Below are 23,764 nucleotides of genomic sequence, written 5' to 3'. Positions count from 1 at the left end.
CAATGCATTTGGCTCCTGTACTGCTGCTATTGTTGCGACGACAAGCTACCTGGCCGACTGCTGGCTGGCTGGCTGCTGGCTGCAGGAAAAAGCTCCAGAGCTTTTGCGTGCTTTCCCCTAATTTCTAGCGGCGTCGACCATTTGCAGTCCGCTTTGTGCAGCAAGCAATGTTGCATACTTTACGGCGCGCTGCACAAGCACACAAACACGTAAAGCAGTTGCCTGGAACCTGGCAAAAGACAGCTGCAACAAAAACCGGCTGCTGCCGACTGCATAACGCTACGCTGCCGCTGACTTTGCAATTCGTTGCGATTCGTTACAGCGCTCGTCGGGCTTTCTGGCGCTCGTCGCTCGTCGCTGAGCCTTCGTCTTCGCCTACGACAGCGAATTTTTCGGTTCCTCAACAAATGACATGTTGTGGCAGCTAGCCGTTGGCACAAACAGCTCCTTCAGTACGAGTACGAGTGCGGTCTTCGACGTATCCAAAAGCAAACGCGGCTCTTTTTTAAGCGCGTTTTGTATTATTCTACTCATATAATTTATAATTTGCGTCGCTATATGATTTCTCCTTGTTTCGTAGAACAACAACAACAACAAACAAACAAACAAGCACAACGGTAAACAACAGCCAGCAAAGGTTACTGAAACGACAGCAGCAGTAGCAGCAGCAAGCGCAGCAGCCGGTGCAGCAAAGTGAATCGTATAAGCAATAGCAGGCTATTGTCGGCAAGATTTTAATTTTGCGCAAAAATTCAAAAACTTTCAAAAATTCCAAAATCCTTCAACCGGTGGCTGAACGACATACTACGCTCAGGCAGGTGTGTGCAAAACAAAAAGCAAGCAAACAACAACAACCGTTAGTTTGAAGCAACATTACGATTCAGCGTCGCAGCAGCCACATTTCCGAGTTGTCAAAATCATTCAATCAATCTTCACGATTCTTCAAGTTTTGAGTCATTAAACAAAAGCTCCGAACTTAATTTAGCAATATTTCAAAGTTTTTTCAAGAAATTTGTTGCGCTTTGACGGTATCTCAATTGGCCTTCCACCATTGCATGCATATCTCGGCTGAAGCGTTGACATTTTTCACAGCAACAACAACAAAGCCTCAGTATTCAAGCATCAAACGACCAAAATTCGCGTGAGGCGATCATCTGAAGATTCTAGCGTACAGATTACAACGTCGAACAGCTGTTCAGCTTATACTTTTGGCAACAGCGGCTTTAAACGGGGTAAGTGGTTGCGGTTGCATGTGAGTTTGTGGTGTGGGGTGTGGCACTATGTATACAATGTAGAAAATATGTACTTGTGTGTGTATGCTTGAACGATATACTCTGAAGGATATAGCTGCCACTTTTTATTTTTTTTTGAACTAAAATTATTTTGAAGTAAGTTTTCCGTACGTTTCTTTAAAGAATATGAAAGAAAATTAAACTTATTTTACTTATAATATGAACTAATATTTTTTTATTAAATTATTTGAAAGCAATTATCTCTCCATTGCTGTGGATGCGTCCATTCCATGAAAATGTTTTTAAACCACATTGATTTTCAGTATTTTTCGTTTAAAAATATCGAATATTATATATATGCGTCCTTTCGATGAATATTAAAAAAAATTATTTTAATATTATTTATAATCACATAGAAATTAAAATTTTTCAATTTTTCGTACAAAAATTTCGAATAATTTTTATATATTCGCCCCTTTGATGAATATATTTTAAAAATATTATTTATTTAATGTGTTTTTTTAACAATTATTATTTTTAGAAATTCAAATTTTAATCAGATTTTTCATATAGAAATATAAAAAAAAAATATTTTTCGTTGAAAAATATCCAACATTTTATATATGCGTCCTTTTGATGTATTAATATAAAAAAAATTATTATTACTACAATATATTTTTAATAATCACTTAGAATTTTAACATTTTTCGCATAAAGGTTTCGAATATTTTTATATATTCGTCTCTTCGATGAATATTTTTGAAAAATATTTTTTATTTAATGTTTTTTTAACAACTATTTTTTTTTAATTTGTGTAGTTCATTGAATTTTAGCATTTTCAGATTTTTCATATAAAAATATAAAAAAACAAATATATTTTATATATTAACCATATATTTTATATATTCGTCATTTCGATTTTTTTGAAAATATTTTTTTAACATTTTTTAAAATTTTTTAATATATATTTTGTTACCTTTTTTTTAAATTTTTATAATCTCAATAAATTTATATATTCGTACTTACGAGGAATATGGTTTTTTGTTTAACATTTTTTTTATTTCTTTATAACATTAGATTCTAAAATTTTTCGATTTTTCATTTTTTCTTTCGATGTGTATACTTTCTAAAATATTTTTTAACATTTTTTGTTAAATATTATTATAATTACATTGAATTTTAGCTTTTTTCATATGCATATTATAATATATCCAATATAACCATACTCATCGTAAGTAATATAATATTAGCCCTTTCGATGAGTATGTGTTTTATCATTTTTAAAAATATTTTTTTCAATGACATTGGAGTTAATCATTTTTCGATTTTTTATAAAACAATATGTTGGTGTATATACAAGTATATACATAAGTATATATCAATGTATTGCATTTTAAGCATTTTCAGATTTTTCAAATATTTTATATATTCGTCTTTCCGATTTTTCGATATTTTTTCAATATTTTTTTAACACTTTGTAAAAAAAAATTATTTTTCTTTAGTTTTTTTAAACTTCTTATTTTTTAACGGTTTTTAAAATATTTTTTATGATGTCATAAAATTCTAGCATTTTCAAATCCTTCAGAAAAAATATGAAATATTTTATATTATATTATTCCTACTTTCGATTAATAAATATTTTTGATAATCCCATTAAATTTTTAAATGCTTAAATTTATCATCTATAAATATTGAATATTTGATATGTTTGTCCTTTCGATGAATGTGTTTTTTAAATATTTTTTAACATTTTTTAAAAATCATATAATAATTTCATATAGGTACATACCATAGACCTTTCGATGAATATTTTTATTAAAATATTTTTTTAACATTTTTTAAAGTGACATTGAAATTTAGTATTTTTCGATTTTTCATCGTTCGATGAATATGCCTTTTAAACATTTTTTTCTAATATTTTTTAAAATATGTTTTTTATATATAGAATATTTTATATGTTCGTTCTTTCGATGAATATGTTTTTTAATATATTTTTTAACATCTCTTTGAATTTTTGCATTTTTTGTATGAAAAACATTTATTTCTTTGCATAAATTTTGTACTTTTACTTTATTAGCATTCTTCTATATTATTTCTATAATAATAGTAAAATTTATATATCTTTTTGAGTGAAATTCTTCATCACTCAGTTTTCCTTCGATTGTGTGAATTTTTATAATTCTTCCATAGTAATTTGAGAATGTCTGACATTATAGTATGAATTTTGGAAGGCAATACTTTACTTCCGTTCTATGAATAGTAAAGATAGTGTAAATTTGATTTCGCGCTTCTAAAATTGACTTAAACATTTTTATTTTTATAATATTTAAAAATATTTTCTTCATTAAAAACAAATCGTTTAATCTATGAATACATTACAGCTCAAAATAATTTTTTTTTGTATTCATACATTTGTATTTTTGCACCCAGAAACATTTTTTGAATCGCATATGTTTTATTAGTACAGTTGTCATTAACAGAATTTTTATTTTCTTCAATGAGACGAATTTTTTCATCCATTGGATGAATTTATGATTTTCAAAAAAAAAAAAAAAAATTAAAAAATATTATGTTACTCTTTGGCAAATCCACCAAACATTGTTTGCTGTTTTTTTTTTATAATTTCACTCTAATAATTATAATTTAAATTTTCTTCGATTAGACGAACTTTTGAGGCTTGTATTTGAAGCAATTTAGAAATAGAATAATAGAAAATCAGTTTTACAGTTCTTATTAGTCCTAAGGTTTTTGACAGCATGCTCTTAAATTTTGATTTTTCTTTCATTGAACGTATTTCTTGTATTTTTGATAAGATATATATTATATGTATATGGTATATTGCAATCAAAAATCAACTTTTAGAGCTATTCTCTATATATTTGCTATCTGATTATCATAATTTTTATATTCTATTTTATTTTATTTTATATTAAATGTTTTAATTTTTCAATTTTTTTTTTTATTTTTTATTTTTTTTTTAATATATTTGTTTTGAGTTTCCTTTTCTATTCTATTTTTTATTTTTCAATATAATTTTATATTTTTGATTATATTTTATGGTTTATTATTTAAAGTTACCCTCAATAGCTTTTCGTGTTCGTCAATATCGTAAGGTATTTCATTCATTACCTTATTTATATTGAAAGCTCATACAAACACGATTTTTGACGCTCTCGCTCTTTTACAGCTACTTGAATATACGATCCATTGAGAATTCAACAGCATAAAGCCAAAGAGCAAACGAAAGAGTAAAAATCAATCATTAAGCGCAAGTGATATATCTACGAATATCAAAACAATCATAAAGCAAATGAACAATTTGTGAACATTTTTGCACAAATACTTTTAAAAAGGCATTACCAATCGATACATTTTCATATATATCGATTATTAAACATTTCAAAATATTTTACGATATTTTCCTAGAAGTCAAACATCTTCGGTTGTTCTTATATGATTTCTCGAAGCAGCCAAGCGTCAAGCGCATAAAAAGCACTGACATTAAAAGTGAGCATTAATAAAAATACATATGCGAAAAAGAGAGAGAGAGTGCACAAACGAGAGAGTATTAAGCGCATATATGGTATACATATGGTACAATATAGGTGACAACAAAATAGCGACCGAGTTTCCTAGTTGTGAATTCGAAGTGATTTAAATTTAAAAAAAGTATTATTTCTTCGCTATAAAGGCAAAGCGCACCAGCGGAAGCTCAATAAACAGCTGCCAAGCTTAAAAGCTGCAGAGTGATTTGCGCCCATAAAAGAAGAGTGAAATTATAACGGCAGTCATTATCAACGCAATAGAAAAGCAATTTAGTACGGTATCATTAAAACAGTAACAATAAGGAACAAGAAATAAAAAATTAATTAAAAAAATAAAAACATTTACATACCAAATATACTACTATCACTACTACTACTACTATTACTACTATTTCTACTACCAAACTCAAGCAAGCTTGCGTGCCGCCCGAAAATAGTCGGTGCTGGCGCAGCGTTGCATTTCCAGCGCAAGCTATACATGAACTGACCACGTACAGTGTTTGCAGTATTATTACGTAAATATTTAAATACCAGAAAGTAATTAATAATATATTTAAAAAAAATAATAAAAACATTTGTAACGATTTTTTCGGTGTTTGTGTATGTTTGTACTTTTCATAGCGCCTAAAAATATACTACAGTTCATAGCATATTTGAACATTAAAGAATTTATTCCACGAAAAGTACGCAACGAAAGCGTTGAATGTCTCGTAAGTCAAATAGGTGTACAAGTTTTCTATAAAACCACAAAAAATATTACAAAAACAAAAGGGAAAATCATTGTATGGATGTCTAAGATTTTAATGGCATAAAAGCGGAACTGATTTTATATATACATACATATATGTAACAGTTATACTAGAAAAAAGACTAAAATATATAAACAAATACTAGAAAAAAAAGAAACCATATTTTAAACACCAAAAGTGTTGTAAACAAGATTTTAGACGAAAGCGAAAACTTTTCGAAAACAAGCGTACTTCCAACGACTACAAAAGACGACGAATACAGGCACGTTATTACTGTGTAAGTGCGCGAATACAAATCGGTTAACATTAGCTGCTTAAAAAGGCCAAATTTAAACTTTTTAAACGAATAAAATTTACAAAAAAAAAACCCAAGTCGTCAGGTAACCAAACCGCCAATGTGACAAGTGATTTTTGCACATTAAGTAGAAAGAAGTGATTTCAGCGCGTGAGTGAACATTTTTAAATAATTTCCAATATTTATAAAACTTTTCAATACTTACGTAAAATTTACGCCAACAAATAACTGACTGCAATAAGTACGTAAGTTGAAAATAATATTTTAAAGTTATATGTAAGCTTTAAGTTTACTGAAAAAATAAACAAGTGCATGCAGAAACACGCAAAACAAATTAAAGTGAAAATTGGCAACAAAGCAAGTGGTGTGCGAGCGCGCTAAACAAAAATTGGCAACAGTGTTAACTGAAACTTGCGAAAGGCACCTTTAACCGTTGTGTACGCTGTAAAGTGTGTAAAACAAACGAGTACGTAGTACTGTCGAGGGAGAGACAGTGGTGAGCAAAATTGCAACTGAACAGCCTGTAAAGTGATTTTATATAGCAACTATACAAAGAAATGAACTTATTTACTAATAAATAACAACACAACAAAACAACTGAAGCAGAGCAGCAAAACTGCAGCAGCCGACGTGCAAAAATATTAGGGTAAGTGCGAATCAACTATATTTCTCTCTCTCTCTAATGAATATTTTTTAGTTTTATATTTTTTCTACTATACTACAGATAATATATAGTATATTTTAAATATTTATAATAATATTTCAAAAACCTCAGCGGCACCTGGTATTAAACATTTACATTTGTTTTTCTCTATCCAACCCTGACACGGTTAGAGGAGAATATCCATGTATGTACTTTCGTTTCCTACGAAAACTGCTCATTTCTATTCTCTACCATGTGCCGACAATCGTATACAAATCTTATGCGCATAATTTTGCTGTTAACAGCATTTCATTTTTGGATTATATACTAAGGAACAAAAGTTAGCACTACTGCATGCCCGCAATAAGAAAAATTGAGTTGGAAATGCATTTCCTAAGTGTATAAATTAACGTAATAAATGCGCTGGCTAAATCTGCAGCTGTCAAGCGCCTTCGTTGGCGTTATATTTTACACGCCCACGCATATGCAAAGCTGTTTTGTATACGGGAGAGGGCGTTGTCAGTAAAGAAAAATGCGCAGAGTTACTGAAAACTGCAGTAAATTTGAAGGTGCTGAAGAAGTTTGTTAAAAAGCATTAAGTACTAAATCAAATAGAATTAAAGAGGGAAAGACAAAATAGTTGAGAGAGGGAGAAACTATTGTCCGAACTTTTTCTTCTAAACTCTCATAAACGGTAGATGTTAACCTTTATGTATATTTGCCTCTGTGGAAAAAGTGGAAAGCGCAGCGCTTCTACTTATAATATGCTGATAAAAGCTTGTACACATGCTGCTTTGTTGCCAAATTTCTTTCTTTCTAACTGCTCCTATGACAATATTTTGCCAGTGCAAATAAGATATTTGAATTTTTCCGTATTATTTTAACGAAATTGAATAAAATTATTCGAAGACGAATATTTAGAAAATGTTATATTCAGCATTTTTCACTCTTTGCTTTTTGCTATGTATACGAAATTCTGTTTATGAATAATACTTTTTCTGGTCCCTAGAAAACAAAAATATTATATTCGGAATAATTACAGATCAGACCATTATAAGACATCTAGCGCTTCAGAAACTTGAAAACTTTCTATTAGAGTCTTATTCTATTGGGGTTTCTAATACTGGCAGCTTTGCAAAAATCACTCGAAGAATCGCTTTTATCGCAAGAGCATGCAATAAAATATTTACGTTATCCACTATGAAATCCTAAAATAAAAGAGGTCTCGAGTGTCTCAATGAATTGTCGTCATATAATCTAACCTAAGCTAACCTCATACTTCAACGAAGCTAATTCAATATGCGTTCACGTCACTTTATTTAACTTAAGTAAATATTAGAATTCAGGTAATATAATATATTGCTGATTTAAGCCAACCTTACTTAACTTAACATGACACCACTTAACTTAGCTTAACATAACTTAACTTAGCTTAACCTAACATAACAACACCTGACTTAATTGACTTAACTTAACTTATCTTCACTTACCTTTGTTGACTTAAATCAACATAACAACATAACTTAGCTTAACATAACTTCACTTAACATAATATTACTTAATTTAACATAACATTAATTAAGTTAGGCTTAACGTAGCTTAACATAATTTACCTTACATTAATTAACTTAAGTTAACATAGTTAAATTAAATTAATATAACTTAACATAACATCACCTGACTTAATTGGCTTAACTTAACTTTTCTTCACTTCACTTAATTGACTTAACTTAACTCAACATAACTTAGCTTAACATAACTTTTCTTAACATAATATTATTTAACTTAGCATAACATCCATTAAGTTAGACTTTACGTAACTTAACATAACTTAACTTACCTTAAATAACTTAAATTAACATAACTTAACATAACATCGCGTAACTTAACTTAACTTAACATAACCTCATTGAACTTAACTGAAACTATCCTAATTTTAACTGAGATGACGTCAGCATTTGTGGTTCTGTCTTTTATAATGAGATTCTCTAGACTTAATGCAAGCTATTTTTAGATTAGGTATGCACAAATTCAGAAAATCTTCTTCAATAAAATTTGCACAAAAAAAAATGTTTGCACAAACTAGTCACTCTAGAGGAAATGTATGTGTGTATATATCCATAAAGAAAATATATATTCCAATATCCGAAGAAAGGTCCCTCTGAATGTTCATATGCGAGTATGGTACATGTGTATGAATAACTGTAAATACATTTCGTTTAGCAAAAGCATTTATAAGCTTGTATTCCAAGCATTTCCGGTTGTTTAAGGCGTCGCCGGCTTTTTACTAGGGTGTGAGCGTAAACAATTTCTTTCTTGCCGTCTTTAGTTGTACACACGTGTATGTGTGTGTGGGCGTGAGTGCGGATGTGTGCGTGTTGGTGTGCGAGGGCAAACGAGCATTGACTACTTGCCAGCCTGCTTGACTTCTGCACATGCAACATGTAACAAAAACAACATAGAAGAGCGTATAAATGCTAAGTGAAAGAACCTAATATAATTTTAGGCGCTTAACAATAGCAAACGTTGCTCTGAGTGCTGTGGGTGGAATTGTAGCTGAGGAATGGTAATAAAGAACGTAAATCGTGCGAGGATAAGAAGAAATTGGCCCGTTTCCAGCGTTGCAACTGCGGCTGTGTTTGTTGATTTCCTTTGTTGTTGTTGTCGCATGCTTGAAAAGGCAAAATATTTACACCTCTCGAGCGCTCAAGTTCTCAAGCAGTTCAAAAGAGCTGGCAGGCATGAAAAGCGTACGAAAAAAGCGCAAAACGGAAAGTATGAGACGGTATGAGATGCAAAATACATTGCTGTGTATGAGTGTGCTGAGTATGTGCGCGTGTGTGTATGTGTTTGGGGTGGTATATGAGTGCACATTAGGCAAGCAGTCGAGTACTTATTGCTCACTTAAATTTATGCAAGCAAAAAATTTGCAAATTTATCGATTGAAGGTAAAGCAAACACAGAAACTGCAGAGAAACGCCCAAAAGCAGACTACGATTCTTAGAAAGCGAGCACTATACAAGACGTTGATTACTTAAAAGCATTGACCAGCAGGCGGTGCAAACCAGTAAAGGATAAATAATTAATTAGAAAAAGATAATGACATAAAAATGCAATTAGCACGCTGCCAGCGGCGGACGGACGCTGCAACGAATGTAAAATGAGGCGCGGCAGCGCAAAGCAAACTTGCAGAACACACAGTCACTGCTGCTGCCAGCAAGCATTAAATGAGCACAAAGCGCACAACAACAATCACTGCATAGCGAGCAACAGCAAGCTGTACAACAACAACTACAACAATAATATAATATGATTACCCACGTCCGCAAACGGCTGCACCGCGCCTGCCGCTGCCGTTGCCGTTGCCGTGTGGTGAAAGTGTATAATTTGCATATGTCAACAGTGCTGCGGTTGTGGACGCGCGCAATGCGGGGCAACAGCAACGATTTCGTGCATGAAAGGACAATGGAAATGCATTAAATGACATAAGCGGGCTTCGATGGCGCACAATCAAAGTCACACACACACATGCATACACGTATATAAATGTGATATATGAGCGCTTTTCATTTGCTTTCATATAAAATTACACATATATATACAACATACAAGCAACACTCGTGTGTATGTATGTGTGTGTTAAGTAAAAGTAGCGTTGTTGTTTGTCAAACAGGATATGAAGCTGGCCGTTGCCTGTGTTGCCTAGGTTGGTTGCCTAGCTGTTCGCTTGACTGAATAAACGCTTTCCGTGCATGTATGCGTGTGTACCATGTGTTATGGTATGTGTTAGCGCTGATGTGTTGTATTTGTAGGTAAAATAATTATAATTGATTTGCACACAAGATCCCGCAGAGCAAGAGCTAAGTGTGATGTGAGGCAGTGACAGCAGCAAAAGTGGATACAAATTGGTGTGGAAGTGGCAAAGCCGGTGGCTGCAAGGCTACAAATACGCTGTGGAAATTTGCTGAAGTACTCTTTACGGCAAGAAGTGCTATAAAATCTCTTTATCTTGATTTTGATGGGTCAGTTTGTATGACAGCTATATGCTATAATGGTTCGATATCGGCGAAAGAAAAAGATCTTTGCAAACTTTCAGATTTATATCACAATAAATCACAAAACTTGAAGGATAAACGCAAGTTAACATTTTCTCTTGTTTATGTGTAATTTTTCCTGCTGGGTAGCTCATATTCACGCTCCTCTATAAATAAAAAATTTATATTACTGTTGTTATTGTACCGGCAATGTAATAATGGTCAGTCAGAGATCACAGATATACGGCCAACAAAAGCGAAATATGAAATAAAATGTGAAAACAACAACAATAACAGCAATAACATGGTAGCAAGATAAAAATGCAATAATAAATGAAAAATACAAAATGTAGCTGGATAAAGTGGAAGTTGGCAGCGTCAGCTAGTACAACGAAACGCTGTCGTCAATGAATCATGTTGGGTAAGGGGGGTGGTTGATGCTGAGAGCGGGACGGCAAGCTGAAAATACGGAAACGCCATTTTGCCAAACTGGAAAAACGAGCGGATGTTGAAAATCGATTGGCAAGGCTAACTGTGAAGGCAGAAAGGCGAAAGCGCCAGCAATTGCAGGGGGCAAAAACGAACGCTCAGCGTTGGTTAGAGCAGCTGAAAATTGGCAATGGAAGTAGAAGTGGAAGAAGATTTCAAAATACAACTGTGGAAAGAGGGTTGCAGCGGCTGTGCGCTGGACGGAAATGCAATAGCCGGGAATAACGAGAATTCTGCAGTGAAGCAGAAGCAGGCGAAGAGTGGATGGCAGGGGTGGTGCAGGCAGAGGCAGCGCCATGCATAGCGAAGCCTTGTGGCTGCGAGCTGCATGTAGAATATTGGTTTGCAGTTACTTTGTTGTAGGTGTGGTTAGCTTTCTGCTTTGCTGAGCGTGTGTATGTAAAAATTTGTCTTTGTATGTATGTATATACATATACATATGTCCTTTGATTCACTAAATATGTGATTCTGACTGTATCTCTACTTGACCAAGCCGCAATGGTCGGTTAGCATGCGGGCTACTCTGCACATATAGTCGTATACAAACACAGTTGTAACTACAGTTGCATGTATGCGTGTTTCAAATGTAAAAAAAGTAGCACTTCCACTTGCAATTTGTAATTTAATTTCGGTTTGGTTGAAAAGTTCACAGTGCAAACGCTCGAAAGTAAACAAATGTGCACACAAACACAGTAATATGCTCGTACATGTAATATATGCGTGTGTGTTTATGTATGTATGTGCACTATATTTGCTCAACTTGATTTTAATCAATTTTTGTAAGGTTGCTTGTTGTTTGTAGCTGCTGAAAAGCACGTTGAAATAGTTAAATTTAGTTTATTTGTAGGAATAGCTAAAAATTGAAGCATATCTGTAGGCGTTCAATTTACTTTAAGTGTAGAAAACAGTTTTAGAATAGATAAAACAGCTTTTTAAACGTCTAATATATGAAACTAGGTATCTTCATGTCACATTTGTCTTAGCTGAAAATTGAAACTGATTTTTCAAATATTTAATTTTTTTTATTTTAAAATTTTTTTTTAATAAGAAGCGGCCAATTATGTATGTGTGTATAATATGCTTAAAATAATGTTGTCCAATACATTTCGGTGTACTTGCTGTGCTCTTAAACAAATATTTAGAGATATTTATCAAAATTAAAGCCTATCCAAAGGCGTATTTTCAAATTTGAAAGCCTATAACTACAAACAATTTTATTAAATTATTTTTTATTTAAGAAAATGTGAATACTAAAAGCAAATTTGACAAATAATAATGCTATATATATTTTTTTGTTATTTTGTTTTTTTAAATTTTAGTTAGTTATTGAAAGAAATTGTTGTATGTACATAACTATATAGTTCGCATGCTACCACAACAAATGTTGTATGTCCAAGCTTTAAATTTGCTACTACAAGTTTTAAACGCTCTAAAAGCATTTAGAGCTCATTAAACAGAAATTTCACCTTGAAACGAGGCCTACCACCAGGCGCGCTTCTGATTTTATGACTATAACTTTGCTTGTTTTCGCAATATGACAGCAAATTTTTATTGTTTGTGCTATGTAATAAATTTTCCATATTTAGGAAGTCTTACGTCATAAAAATAAGAACTTTGCTAAAATAATAACAGTAAAAGTTCAGTTGCTTTGCGCTCAGAAAGCAATAACTTCGATTTTATTGTACTTTGTATATAAAAATGTTAACAACTGAGTCTATTAATAACAATAAAAGCGATTACAAAAATGGAATATTAAAATTTTCTAAATTTTTCGAAATTAATTTTTGGCTGAATTTTGTAACTAGTATTTATAAAATTCAATACTGAAGCTGCTAAGTGAAATTAGCAGTTCAAAAATCTCCGCAGATATATAATAAATTGCGTTTTTCAAAAAAAACGAAGCACAATTTCAGGCGCAATATATATTATTACCTATAATAGTGCTATTTTGTTCAATATATGCATGATATTTTGTATATTTGTAGTTCAATGCTTTAATAGTTCAATAAAATTATAAGTTATTTAAAAAATCGAAAGTTTTCAAGAAAAAAGGTGTTTTTGGTTTTAGCTTGCTGTTTTTTGCTTTATTTCTTTGAATATTGTAAAATTTCGTAATAAATATGATTGAGTTTTTGTTATTTGCAAACCAAGTAGCTGCGTAAATTGTTAACTGAACCTGTTAATTAGAAGACGATTACAGAAGTCTTCTGATCTGTTTGTGAAATATGCAGCATACCATTAGGCGGCTGTTTTTGATATGAATGATTGAGAATTGATTATTAGGCATAAAAGCTTGAAAAATTAATAATTTTCTACAAAAATCTAGGAAAAACTTAATTGTAATATTATAAACTTTTTTTTCCAAAAGCAAAAATTTTAAAAAATTGGTTTATTGGCCTTTGGTCCAACTTAAAAACGATTTAATAAAAACAAGCTTCTTAACCACAAAACTTTTTTAAAATTCAATTTTATTAAATTTTGAGCTTATATTCGAATCATCTGCAACTCCTAACTGCCACCTTGAAATTCTAATCAAATTTTGACCGAAAATTAATAATTTATTTTAGTGCTTTATCTTGTTAAAAACACAAGTATGCTCACTAACATTAACAGCGCACAGCAGCAAGTTATTTAAGCATGCAATAGGCAGCAAAACACAGCGCACTAAGCCCTAGCATTGCCTTTGCCACACACACATACACACACTTTATTTGTCTCTTGTGACAAAGCAGCTACAACAACCAAGGCAAATAATCATAAAAATGGATTGCAATCGTGCTTGCTGTCGAGCTGCAGCATCCAGCTCGTTGTTTGCGTCTCTATGCTGCTGCAAAGCAACCAAAATTTTGTTATTCACCGAGCAAAAATTCAATACACCTGTGCATTGTTGCCCAAGTGGGGGAGGGCGTTAGACGAAAAACATGTCGTTTTTGTTGTAGTAAAAACTTTTTTAATTCCCACATGCGTAGCTGGGAAACACTGCCAACAAGCAGCTTCCGCGCGGCGTTGCCAACTCGCCTGCCATCTTCACTTCGCTGCGCCCGTAGAGCAGCTGTCGGACGCATGCCAGCAAAATATTTTTCTGTTGGCAGTAAATTTTTGTTTTTGCGCTGCTCGAAAATGTCCTTTAACATTACAACAACTACAACTGCAACTCAAATAACTAAGCGCGCAAAGTAAAGTGAAAATTTTTTCAGGAAAAAGGAGGCAAAATAGTGCTATGTTTATGTGTAGATGTTTGTATTCACTGAAATCTACTGCCGCCCACGCGCGCTGCTCGCGCACACTCGTGCAAGCAAAGCAAATAAAGTTAAGTCGAGAAATTGAATTTCAAAGTTTCACATTTACAATGCGCTTTGTGCGGCTCCAATGGCTACCGCGTTGTCTACCGCGCGCCGCTCATGTTTTATTTATGTAGTCGCGCGGCGCGGCGCGGCGTTTTGCTTTTTTTTCAATTTACTCACACACTATGTGCGCGCACAGTCTCCAATTTCGTGTACTCTGCAAATAAATAGAAAAATTTCGTGCCGCTTCTTTAACGCCGCCCGCATGCTGTCACAAAACACCACAAATCTTACACGCCGCACTACAGTGCGCGCTTTATGTGTACGTGTACTTAATGCTCTGCACTCAAACTTAGCCGCATATACGCTCGGTAACTAACTCAATCAACCGCTATCGGTGCTGACTTACACTCTCAATGCCCACTCGAAGCGACACCCCTGCATGCCATTAGCATCGCATATTTCCTTCTGCCCGCAGTGAGTGTCTTCTGCTGTTGCGACGGCCTCTTAATGCTTCCTTCTTTAAGTGCGCCTCCCACTTACATTGTTATTAAATCTGTGCCCCTTCATTGAAATTCGTTTTGCTCAGAAAATTCTCGGCAACTTTGAGCACTTTTATTTTATTTACAATATTTTTTCGTCACTTCCTTTATGAGCGCTGAAGTGCCACATTTAATGTGAGAACTACTCAGCGCCAAGGCTAGGAATTCGCTGAAAAATATACGGCAGCAGCTTTTAGGCGTTCCGTCATTTAAAGAAGTTAAAGCGAGTCAGGGAGCAATTGGCGCATTTTTAGTTCAAAGAAAACTGATATTCAACTGTATCTTAGTCACTATTTCCATTAGTAAAGTGTTTGATTGTATTGACAAGCAAATGACGCATGACACATGACAGCTGACTATGACTAAAATTACAAGTAGCAAGTTGTTTATGCGCATTTATAAACTTTTAAGCACTTTGAGATAGAGAAAAATACTGAGAATATACTAAAAAAACAGTTGACAGCATATATGACAAATGACAACATCAAATAAAATAAAATTTTTAAATTACAGCAATTTATATGAAACACGTTGTAAATGTCAAGTTATAATACTTTAAATAGTTATTGACAGTTGAAAGTAATGAAAATATCATCACAACATAGTGAACAACTAATGTGACAAATGAAAGGCGCTTGACAGCTTCAAGTTAACAGAAATTAGCTTTCTTAAACAGCAATAACAATAAAGTCACAAAAATAGCATTTGACAGATGACTATGCTATAACGGTACAGCAAGAGCAAGCCTTTAGTGGCATGAGCTCAATAAATGCTATGGAAAAGAGCTTATTGACTTTAGGTTATGATAGTTTATACTGGCCGACTATAATGCCAGATGGAGGTTCTGTTAAATTTGAGGTTGAGGTTATTGACTTCATAAAACAATAACTGACAGCTGGGTTATGACATGACATGTGAAAGGTGACTAAAAATTATTTAAATAGTTAGCGAAAGCAATTTTTGGAAAAAATATAGGACAGAAATTGTTATTGAATAAAAAATTTATGTGCATAAACTTCTATTAGCTTTTCTGTAAGATAATTGACAGGCATGACAGCTGACAGATGACTAAAATAGTTTAGCGAGAGCAATTATTTGAAGAAATTGAGGGCAGAAGCTGCTATTTAATAAAAAAAAATGTATTAAAAAAAAATAATAAAAAATTGTGTATTGACTTTTAGGTATAATAACTGTTAGTTTTGATATGACATGACAAGTTACAGCTAAAAAACGGCCGCAATTTACTTTGAAAGAAAAAATTAGATAAATAATTGTGTCAAAACACTTCTAATGACTTTTCTGTAAAATAACTGACAGCAGCGATATGACATGAAATGACAAGTGACAAGTGGTGTGGTTTAACAGGCTTCTATCGAAGTTGATGATTTTAAATTTATAACTTCAAAACTGTCGTATAAAATACGTAGAATCTTTCATTTTAGGCGACCATTGCGATATGAAATGACAAATGACAGCTATAAATGACAAATATTTGTGTGTTATCAACACACAAACTTGAGTGTTGTTAACTGATCAATAACTGAATGATTTCCAGTATATTGTGCTGACTTTAATGTTTTAAGCGACCTTAGAAATATGGCAGAACAAGCGCAAGCAGAAAAATGACAAATGCCAACAGAAAAAAGACATATGCCAGTTGAAAAATAACTGTTTTGAACGTAATTCGCTCATTGGCTGACCAAAAATAAATGAAATTAAATGATTTCAAGTATTTTCTATGGATTTTTATGTTTCACTTGACTGTCTTATGACAATGGAACAGTTTACAAATAACTGTTTCTTATATAATAACTGTCTCTTCTATAATTTGGTCGTTTTGGTAACTAAACAATTTTCAATTGCTCAACATTTTTGCACGCTTCTTTCCTATGCAATACTTTTGTCCTTACTGCCTTGTTTTTTATCAGACTTTACACATCGGTAAATTAACTTAAATAAAATAGATAGATTTATAAACTGTAAATATATATGTGTGTCAATTACCGTTAACTAAGCAAGTTCGCTTCAACTTTTATCTGCCTGCCAAATTCCATCTACTTTATTGCCGGATATGTCAACCTAAAGCCACTGTAAATGAATTGCTTTTTCCACATTGTATATAAATGTAATTGTATATATATGTAGTTGTGTTAGTGTGTCAGCTAACGCTTACATGGTCTACGCTATTAAGTTTGTAAATCACAGTTTTTGACAGCAACAAAACAAAGCAGCGCAAATAGACCAATACAAAGGACACGCATATGAACTTATGTATATACTATGTATGTATGCACACACATATGCATATGTAAATAGCTTACAATTTCCATGTAAAATATCAGATATCAAACAGTACAAATATACAGTCTATGCAAATAAGGCAACTTTTATAGGCGCAAATGCTTGTGTGTTTGTGTAGAAAATATTAGATAATATAATCAGAAACTTTGCATATAACAACACTCGGGCATATACATTTTTTGCGTTTTGTTTCTTACACCAAAATGTAAAGTCAGATTTTCTAATTTTGTGCTCGAGAAGTTTTTGCTATAAATATGATTATGCTTATGTTTATGTAAATATTCTGTATGTGTGTGTGAATGCAAATTTTATATTGTTATAGTCGAGATATATATAAAAGTTACTAAAATTATCTTAGTCAAGTGGTAAATATAATATTAGGTATTTTTGGCAAACTCTCGGCCGACCGTGTAATGCACTTCCTTTATAGGGTCTAAAGTTGTCTCTTAATATAAATATATATAATAAAGTGTCATAATGACCCAGAAAACTTAGCCCCAATAATTTTGAATGATGCTTTAGAGCTGACGGTGCTTGGCTAGATATAAATTAATGTTCACTTTGATACTTATACGTACCGCTTAGTTTGTGATTACTAGTTCGATCGACATTAACTTTCCAAAAACTTATAATAAGCTCTTACCTAGAATGGCTTATGGCCTCCTTAATTCCTATTATTGAAATTTTCTTACATTTGCTGCCTCCTAAACAATTCAAAAAGCCTTCCATACCTAGATGAAGCTTCCTAAAGAGCCCAATATATACATTTTAAGAGTTATTCCAAACACAAATTTCAAAATCTTCGCTATAAGCTGCTCTAAACTAAGAACAGATATATATCAGCGGGTTTCACGGCCGAACATGTTTCGAAAACTTGCAGAAACAAAAATAGTCACCACACCACTAAAAGCTAAAATTGCTTTTTAACTACACATTTTGAGAATTAAATTTGGCACTTAAACTAATCACTAATCGACACTTAAACCTATGGTTAAATAAGAAAATTCAATTGATCTCGAGAAGCAGCTCTAGCTAAATCAAATATCGTCAATAAATCCATAGCAATCAGCGCAAAAGTATATTTTCTCAACATCTAATCGAACTAAGCACTAACCGTCAGTTTAACTGTCGGTTTTGGGAGTTCTACGCTTGTTTTGGAAATATGGTTTGGCAATTTAGAAAAAAACTTCTAAGATTCCACTACTAAAATACTTTCTTGAAACATGATTAAAAAGCCAATTGTCCGCCAACCGGCACTTTAACCAGTGGTTAAGCAAGGTTTTCTCCAAAATTTTCTTAGTAAATTCATGATAGTCATTATAGAAGTGTATTTTCTTAAAATCTAAGCCAAGTAAGCACTAAGCGCCACTTTAAGCGTTGATTAAATCAAAATGAGCGCTTAGAATTTACTGTTTTTGATTTGAAATGGCCATAATTCTATCTTTCTTACTTTGTTAGCCTTGTGTTACCGTTAGTAGCTAACCACGGGTTAAAATATCAGTTATCTGCTACCATAACTCTAAACGTTTGCTGGGTAACCCTACATGTCGAACTACTATTTTTATTATGTATGTATTTGTTAATATTTCCAACGCTGTATTGTCTATCAATACAAATGCCGTAAGGAGTTTATGGAAGCACACACACACATACACAGACAAACATATCTGCATATATGTATATGCAAATATAACTGTATTGGCAAATGTGTAAGTTTCTATTTATTTACGCTGATTTATTTGTTTATTGTTTGCTGCCTTTAATAATTTGCTTGAGTGCTTAGGATATGCATACACATACGCATAAATTTATGACACAAGGATCATACAAACACATATTAGTCTGTTGTAAGTACATATGTGTGCAAAGCTGCTTATTTGGCATATGCAAATGCTGTTTGTATTGCCGCAGAGGCAGATTGTTTTGCAAATTTGCTCTTACATTTCGATACGTGTGAGTATATGTGTGTATAGATTTGCTTGTAAAAGTTTCTTTGTGTTGCGGCATATGTGTGTCTGCTGGTGATTGGTAGTTGGTGACAAGGGCTGTCATGCCATAAGCAACTTGCTGATTGATGTGACTGCAAGCATTTTGATCAATAATGTTGGCCTAAGGACTCGTAGAGAGTTGCTCTAGGCGGTGGAAAATACTAGTTTTTTTTATTATTTTTAATTAAAAACTACATTTAAAAGGAATCTAGAGAATAAAATCCTTATAAAAGAAATTTTAATATTCATACTAAATAAAAATACATTTTTTTTTTTGGAGTCACATTTTTACTGCACTAATAATTATAAAATATAAAAAATAATTAAAACATTTTCTTTTTTAAAACAAAATATCAAAATTTTAAAAAAATTTTGTTGAAAAATTTTTATGCTATGTAGAATAAAAAAATTTGAATTGAATTATTTTTGAAGAATTTCACAAATTCAAATAAAAGATATATATTGATTTTTGCAACTTATTTTTTTTCTGGAAAAAAAAATCAAATAGAACATAAAAAACATTTAAAAAAATTTAAGTTATTTTGAATAAAAAAATGTATATTAATTTATTTTTTTAATATTATTAAATAAAAATTTAAAATAATATTTATTAAATTTTTTTGAATCCTACTTTTATTGCGAAAATAAAGTTAAATAGCACATTTAAAAATATTAAAAAAAAATCGTGAATTATTAAATGCTGACAAATATTTTTATATTAGCAATATTTGAAAACTATTTTTGTAGATAAATTCAGAGATTTAAAAATTTTTTTGGTGAAATTTTTAAAAATGAAACATAAAATATATAAACTATTTTATGAACTTTTTGAATTCGCAAAACTTTTGGAATATTTTTTTTTAGTTGAAAATTAAAAAAAAATTTAAGGCAAGGAAAATTCCAAAATTAAAATTTAAAAATATATTAAATAAAAACTAATAAAAAATTAATAAAATTAAAAAAAATTTAGAAAATGCACAATTTTTATTTCGTATAAAAAAAATTAAATTTTTATGCATAAAAAAATTAATAAAAGTTAACCTTATATTGTTTATTTATTGAAAAAAATTTAAAATTTTAACATATATAAATTTTAATGCTCATTACAATTTCATAGTATAAAAAATTAATAAATTCCGAACAACCTAGCAATTAGCGTTAGCTTTTAAGCTATAAATCGATTTCAAATATGAGCTTTAAAACGAAAGCTTTTACTAAGCTTTTTGAGGTTCAACTTAAATTAAAAATTTTAAAATGTAAATTTTACCAAAATAAAAGTTTAAAAATTAAACATACAATATTTTCGAATTTTTGAATTTTCGAAAAGTCAAAACAATAATATTAATCTAAATTCAAGCTTTTTAAAACAAATATATGTACAGTTATATTCATACATATCCATACATTAATACCATTTATGTGTCCGCCTCTTTATTGGTCATTCGTTGTAAGTGCTCGCATTAAGTATTTGCCGCACTAAGCCTGCATATATTCTGATTGCGCATAAATTTCTGGGACTGCACTTAAACCAAATTACGTGATTTTACGCTGAACATTAGGCCGAAGTGTGATTTTTTCTTCGTATTTGCTTCTTCTACTTTTAGCAGCATAATTTCTATGTATATGCATGTGTGTATGTGTGAGTGTGTGCGATAAACACGTCCAGCAGCTGATATGGAAATGAAAATAAGGCGTAGCTTAAATAAGTGTAGGAAATAAAAGTAATAAGCAAAGCTTAGTGAGAAAATGGCGCTAATAAAGCGTTGGGAGATGCGTGCGACTTTTGGCCAATTAGGTTGAACTTTTTATGCTAATAGATGTATAAGAAGCATATATAGCTGTGTATGTACAGAAAAAAAATCTTACTACAATATATGCTGTTTTGCAAGCAAACACTAGGGATGTGTTGAAATGTGATCAAGTCATTACAACCGAAAAAAATGTTGCATGACATTTTTAAAAAGTTTTAAATTTAATAACAATAATTGTTTGCTTGAAAATCACAAAATATTAAAAAGTATAAAATAAAAGGTGTTCTTAAAATATCATGCGAGACGAAACTTTCATGCGAGTTTTTTAAATTAAAAATTATTTTAGTTTTTATTACATATATTCTTTTTTTTACTTATTACAATAACTTTTTACAGTATATAAGTTGAAAGTGTCATGCGAGTTTTTTAAGGAATATTTTTGTTTTATTATTTTTTATCACATATATTGAGTTAAATGTCAAAGATATACAATTACAAACTTTACTTTCAGTTTCTCGCATGACATTTTTTTACATATTTTTCACAGAAATTAGTCTAAAAATATATACCTATATTAAAAAAAAATCTATAATATAAAAAAGGGGAAATTTTATAAACTATTTTTCCCACAAAATGCAGGTGGAAGCGTAATATAACTTTAATTTCTTTCGATTTGAACAAACTGTTGAAATAAACTTGGAAAGGATGCTATAATCTTAAAAGAGAAAGCCCATTATAGTGCTTATAAAATCCCTTTTATCTCTCTCTTTATCGGCTCAAACTCAAATAGACACTGTTGCATTTCGGTCCCTCCTACAATGCACGATGATTTGATGTTTGTTTCATTGGAGTCTCCGCCGATCCACAGCTCGTTAATTCGTTCATCATTTTGTCGTCTTGAATTTAATTTTTTTCGGCATTTTCTCAATTTTCATCTTCGTAACTTTGAATCTTCGCAATCTTTCGTACTAGCGTCGGCTTCTCTTTCGCGATGAAAAATTACTTACGCTTCCCAACAAAATCAAGTTAATTTTTCTGAATTTTATTGCTACAAGTTTTTTCATAACTCTTCGAGTGTACAACATGATCATCTGTGAGCCTTCTCGCCTGGCCACGTGTGTCATGCAACCGACCAGCTGTTATACGAATCGGTACTACCGGTTCGCAATGACAGCCAGAATAATATATTTTGTAAGCGCCCCACCCATGCTGTGTTTGTATGTATCTGGTGAGTAGTATCTGCAGTCAGTGAAGCGCGCTGTCACACACGAAGCTTCTAAATTTTTCATGCAGCGCGGCAACATCTGGTAAACTCGGCGTCCATGACGACGAAAGCTGCGCAGTCGGCGCTATGTTTACCCCAACTAACATGCTTTCCGCATTGCATTTTACTGTTGTTTGAAAAGTTTTTCCCACACCTACCGCTCACCTTGCTTCCTTATTCGTGATGCTTGCTGCAACGGCGCTGGCGAAAACCGACAACAAAAACATACAGCTGCCAGCTTCACGTTTAGCTCCTGCGCCAGCTCGCATCAACCTATATATATTTTTTGGCAGATAAATTGCCGAAATTCACGTACGTTGTTGCTGTAAAATTGGTTGTATTCGTGGAAAAATCAATATGGCGCTTGCGCTTTAGCTGGAATTTCGGCAAAATTCGGGTGCACGACCAGTAAGGCAAAAACAAAACCAAACAAATGAGCCGACCCTTCCATGGAAGAAGCGCCGGTCGCAGTCAAGCGGCTTGCATGCTCACGGAAAATTCATAACGAACAATTCAAATCAAATCAGTAACAACAATAAAAAGCTATTAGAGTGCAAATTGCAAGAAGAGTGCCGAAGAGCGCTGCAGCGTTCGCTCACAGCTGCAGCAGCAGCAGCAGCAGCCCTTAAAGGTGGTTTGTTGCTCGTCGTAGCAGTCGTAGTGCTCCATTTAGTTGTTGGCCTGCTTCTGCATCCGACCACAACCACACCCACACTTCAGTATCTATTATTACTGTATATTCATATATATAAATATATATCTTTTGGTGTGTGCGTGTGCACAATTCAATTTTACGCAATTTTGCTTGCTTTGTATGCGAAACTTAATTTGATTTGCCATTGAGTATAGGCTGGAAAGTGAAGAAGCTGCAGTGCAGCCCCGAAAAGTTGCTTCTCGTCGCTTAATGACTACTTTTTGTTGTTTTATTTGCCACAAATTCGGAGGCCATTAGGTCTTGAGTGGCTCTAGGAAAGGGTTGTTTATTAGTTTATTTAAGAAATTTTTTGAGTTTCCCCAAACTTTATTTGTTTTACCGCAATTAACTTTATTTAGGTGCGGGCGTGGGTGTCAAAGTTGATTGAGAAAGTTTTGAAGGATTTCATTCTTTACTTTTATATTTCGTTAATTATCATTGTAATTAAAACTGCGCTTTGAACTTTCGCTAACAATATTATTAAATTAGAATATGAAAGGGAAATCTGAGCAGCTGAAATTCACTAGGTGGTTACTTATCTTTTAGTTTTTTAGTTTCTGCTTATGCTATACCGAATTTGATTTTCTAGATCGATGAATTAAGTCTAAGTAAAAAGTTTTAACGAAAGGTTATTAAAAAAGCTCCCAAAACTTTCGAAAGCTGTCAAACAGAGATTCTGATTGCGCTATACAAGATTTAATTTTCAATATAAATAAATTATTACATTTTTAAATGTAGAAATATAAAACTGAAAATTGTCAAAAAAGCTCTCAAAAGTTTTCAAAACTTTTGAAAACTCTCAAACAGATACTCCGATTTCGCTATACACAATTTGAATTAGTTCTAAGCTAAAATTTTAAACAAATGATTAATAACCAAGCTCTCAAAAGAAAGGTTTAAAAGCTCTCAGAAGCTCCCAAATTTTTTAAGAGCAATAATGAACAGATTTTTCG

The 23,764-nt window shown here is 32.1% G+C and overlaps 1 protein-coding gene across 4 annotated transcripts in view; it reads left to right on the top strand.

The window, feature by feature from the left end:
* Nucleotides 1-622: 622 nt before the first annotated feature.
* The window catches only part of fne (found in neurons), an 83,276-nt gene continuing 60,134 nt past the window's right edge, over nucleotides 623-23,764 (top strand). For all 4 annotated transcript variants that reach the window (XM_036376909.2, XM_036376905.2, XM_036376906.2 and 1 more), the window contains exons 1-2: nucleotides 623-1,232; nucleotides 4,420-6,467. The gene's annotated coding sequence lies outside the window, so the exon portion shown is untranslated. The remainder of the gene's footprint in view (nucleotides 1,233-4,419; nucleotides 6,468-23,764) is intronic.

Source organism: Bactrocera oleae, chromosome 5, assembly GCF_042242935.1.
Source record: "Bactrocera oleae isolate idBacOlea1 chromosome 5, idBacOlea1, whole genome shotgun sequence".
Taxonomy (NCBI): domain Eukaryota; kingdom Metazoa; phylum Arthropoda; class Insecta; order Diptera; family Tephritidae; genus Bactrocera; species Bactrocera oleae.
The sequence above is the reverse complement of the archived record's forward strand: the minus strand, read 5'-3'. Positions and strand labels throughout refer to the sequence as shown.